General features: G+C 37.4%; 1 pseudogene; it reads left to right on the top strand.

Annotated features, from left to right (window-relative positions):
- The first annotated feature begins 2,197 nt into the window (after positions 1 to 2,197).
- LOC119507382 lies at positions 2,198 to 2,631 on the top strand (annotated as a pseudogene).
- The last annotated feature ends 2,112 nt before the right edge of the window (positions 2,632 to 4,743 follow it).

Here is a 4,743-nt window from a genome sequence, read left to right as displayed (position 1 = left end):
GGGAATTCCTGACATTCCCACAAGCATTAGGGACTCCAAGTTTAGTTGGGGGCTTGCCCTTATGAAACTTATTCCTGCAAATGAGAAGCTATTTTCATATATACTCTGCCTACTAATAATTATGCCTTAGAGTCACTCCCAGAGAACCTATTTTGTTGCTCATATGTGGCCTCGTTCTCTCAGCCAACTCTGCAAATAAACTCACTACCTTTCCCCTATGTGGGACCTGACTCCCAGGGGTGCAAATCTCCCTGGCTTTGAGGGACAGGACTCCTAGGGATGAGCCCGGCCCTGGCATCGTGGGATTGAGAGAGACTTCTTGGACCAAAATGGGGAAAAGAAACGTAACAAAATAAAGTTTTAGTGGCTAAGAGGTTTCAAATAGAGTTGAGAGGTCAATCTGGAAATTATTCTTACACATTATAAAGATATTCCTTTTTAGTTTCTAGAGTATTAGAATATCTAGAAGGAAATACCTGAATCTGTTGAATGGCAAACCGGAAGATTTGATTCTTGATGATAAGTGTATAACTATATAGCTTTTATTGTGTGACAGTGAAAACCTGGTGTGATGGTTAGGTTCATGTGTCAACTCGGCCAGGTGATGATACCCAGCTGTCTGGTCAAGAAAGCACTGGCCTGACTGTTGCTGCGAGGACATTTGTGGCTGGTTAATCAACCAACTGGCTGGTTTATTAAATCATCAGTCAATTGGCTGCAGCTGTGACTGATGATGTCAACGAAGGGCGTGTCTTCCACAATGAGACAATGCAGTTGGCTGGATTTAATCCAATCAATCAGTTGAAGACAGATGGAGGACCTTCACTTCTTTGGCTGCCCAGTGAAGCATTTCCTGAGGAGTTCGTCAAAGTTGCTGGTTCGTTTCCTGAGGAGTTCATCGAACATTCATTGGAGTTGCCAGTTTGCTGCCTGCCCTATGGAATTTGGACTTGTGCATACCCACAGTTGCATGAGACACTTTTATAAATCTTATATTCATGGATATCTCTCATTGATTCTGTTTCCCTAGAGAATCCTAACTAATACAACTGGTGACTGACACTCCCTTTAACCAGTGTATGGGCAGGTGAGTAATAAAATAAAGACAAAAATACATAAATAATAGAGGTGGATGGGGGTATGGGATGGTTTGGATGTTCTTTTTATCCCTTTTTATTTATTTATATATTTTTTCTTTATTTTGGTGTAATGAAAATGTTTGAAAATTGATTGTGGCAATGAATGCACAACTATATGATGACGCTATGAGCCATTGATTGTATACTTTGGATGGATTATATGGTATATGAGTATACCTCAATAAAATTGCATTAAGAAAAAAAAAATGAGCCTCAGAGAAGTTAAGAAATGTGCCAAAGTTTATCTAATAGATGCTGGGATTGCATCCCTACTCTTTCCCCTTTCAATTGCATCCCAGTTTCTTTGACTATATATTTAAAATTTTATTACTTCCTGGTTGTAAAACTTTAAACTCCCTGATAATTGTTTTTTGTTTTGTTATGAACATTTTGGATTTATTTATTTTTAGCTTTTTATATTACATTGTTATATTCCAACAAATTGCACACAAGTGTACAACTCAATTCATTTTCCTAAACTGATCACACCCATGTGTCCGGCACCCAGACTGAGAGACAGAAAAATACACTTTATTCTCACTTGAGTTACTCTCCCCCTATTCCAAGGCTAACTACTGTCAAGAGTAACCACTATGCTGACTCCTAACAGCATGAGGGATTTTGGCCAGTTATTAACTTTTATGTTAATGGAAGCGTACAGTGTGTACTCTTCTTTGGCTGACTATTGCTCAACATTTTCTTTGTGTGATTCATCAGTTGTTGCATGTGCAACATGCAGTGGGTTGCTTTATAGCATTCCATTGTGTGACTATACCACAACTTATTTATTCATTCTACTGCTGATAAGCATTTGGCTAGTTGTAGCTTGGGGCTGTTGTGAATAGTGCTGCTATTCTTGTACTTCATGTCTTTTGGTGAACATAAATATTCATTTGTGTTGGGTATATACCTAAGAATGGAATCGCTGCTTTTTTTTTTCTTTTAAACAACTTAGTGGGGATCTGCATTCATTGGTCCATTCAAGGAATATCTGTGGAGATTTAAAAAAATGTATATGTTTCCTATTTAAGTTCTGTCTCGGTTGCCTTTTACGAGCCATGGAGAGTGACTTTTATCTGTGTTACTGTGTGGGTCACAAGGGCAAGTTCAGCCAAAAGTTTCTGGAGTTTGAGTTCAGGCCCGATGGGAAATTGCCAACAACAGCAATTATAAAAATGATGTCATGATCAGAAAAGAGGCTTACATACATAAAAGTGTTATAGAAGAACTGAAGAGGATAATTGATGACAGCGAAATTACCAAAGAAGATGATGTTTTGTGACCTCCTCCTGACTGAGTAAGCCAAAAAGAGCTTGAAATTGTCATTGGCAATGAGCACATTTCTTTCACAACATCAAAAATTGGTTTCCTTATCGATGACAATGAGCCCAAGGATCCTGACGGCTTATGAGTGTTTTATTATCTTGTCCAGGACCTGAAGTGTTTGGTCTTCAATTTTCTTGGATTTCATTTCAAGATTAAGCCAATCTAGAGTCAGTACTGGTGTGAACATGAGGAGGTGGGGGTAGTTGTTTTTAATTTTCATTATCAGGAAATTTTTGTGTATATCAGGCAGTATTTTTTTTATAAACAAAAAATAATTGTCTTTAATGAATATATGATAAGATGCAAAGAAAAATACATATTTCTATTTTCTACCTCAGAGCTTTGGATTCAAGTCATCTGGTGTGGGGCCAAGTTTTCTTCATTAGACAAAAAATTCTCCAGGGTGATTCAGTTGTGCACCAGAGGTTAAGAATTACTGATCAATTTTTGATGGTAGAACAATGTTAAATACTGTTTAGATGTCAATTTTGCATTTTATCTAAGGGTATATATCTAAGGGCATACACACACATATGTGCCTATAATATAGTAGAAACATAATTTTCTACTTTTTTTGTATAATTATTTTCCATTTTTATCTTTCAATAGTTATGCAATTTTATTGAGATATAATCACATACTACACAATCATTCATTGTGTACAATTGGTTGCTCACAGTATCATCATATAGTTGTGCTTCAATCACCACAATCAAACTTTGAACATTTTCATTGCTCCAAAAAATAAAATAAAAATAAAAATAAAAAAGAACATCCAAAACATCCATTCCCCTCCTCCCCCACGTTGCTCATTTACTTTTCTTTTAATACAGTTTAATTGAGATATATTCATTTACCCTACAGCCATCCTCAGTGTACAATCAATTACTCACATCATACAGAATCAAGTTTTGAACCTTTTCCTTACTCCAAAATAAAATAAAAGCAACAAAGAACACCTAAATCTTTCCATTTCCTCCATCCCACCCTATTCTTCATCCAATTTTTGTCTCCATTTTCCCACTCATCTGTCCATACACTGGTTTATCTTTCAATTTTTAAAAACAAGAATCAATAATGTTTTATCCCAATTCAGTTCGTGTTTATACAGTGCCTGATGTATGTTCAGCTGTCAGGGAGTTGACATTTTCATACAGCAGGTGTTTTATCAGATCAAGGAGTTCAATCATATTTATTATAAAAGTAATCTAGTCTCCTTGAAAAATAATCAGGCTACTGGATATATATATATATAATAAAAATGAAAGTTGTTCTTGCTCACCTACTACCTCTCAGGCTCACTTCCCAGAGGAAACCGCCATTACCCTCTCCACTGTCTAAGCACACATAAGGTTTTGACTCCAGTCGAGGTCATATGATACTTTAGTTTGTGACTTTGGGCTGGCCATTGTTTCTGCTTCTATAAAATGGCATTGGTAATACCTCCTAGAACTGGTGCGAGGATTAAATGTGATGTCATCTGGAAAGTGCCAAGTATAATACCTGACGTGATAGGCACTCAAAACAAAAATGGAGCAATTAGTGTTATCGTTGTGATGCAGAACGTGTATTCAAAACAAAGCACTTTAATGGCATAAGAGGGAAGGTGCTTTATATGACACCATCAGGCAGCATTGCTCACCTTTTCAAAATGCCTATTTCATTCGAATCCTATTTTCACACAGGCAAGAGCAAGTTGGAAGCTTGTCCCATTCACAGAAAAATGTCAGGGGTAATGTTTTTGTTATTTTCTGAGCTACGAAAATGCCAGGATGCCTGAAGGTAAATGACAGCTGTCACTGTCATGGATATAACAAAATTCCATCCTTATATTCCCAGCTTGTGTGGACATAAAGCATTTTGGTTTGCAGGTCCCTATTCAAAATTGCTTCTTAGTGTCATGGTACATGGACCCTTATTTCAAAAGTACCGTATTGCTTTTTGGTCTGGGCTTTTGTTCTCGTTGAACTGGTTCCTGACTCTTCCCTCACAGCACAAGTTTCCCTCACTTCTGCTTAAATTAGCTCATGTTCAACAAGCACAAGCCATGTTGTTCAAGTTCATAACAATGTGACTAGATTTGCACACAAAACCATTAAGTACAACCTCTCTGGTTTTATTTTGAGAGCACTTATTTCTGCAGATTTCCTTTGCACGTCTCAGAATATGCCTGCTCATTTACGATCATGAGACATCACACGGTGTGTAGCATCACAACAGATGTGGCCCCTTCCCCAGCTGTGACGGCCGTAAGGGCTGTGGCTACCTTTTGATGATC

Source organism: Choloepus didactylus, chromosome 12 (genome assembly GCF_015220235.1).
Source record: "Choloepus didactylus isolate mChoDid1 chromosome 12, mChoDid1.pri, whole genome shotgun sequence".
In the NCBI taxonomy this organism is placed as follows: Eukaryota; Metazoa; Chordata; class Mammalia; order Pilosa; family Megalonychidae; genus Choloepus; species Choloepus didactylus.
This window is presented reverse-complemented; position numbering and strand designations above follow the sequence as displayed.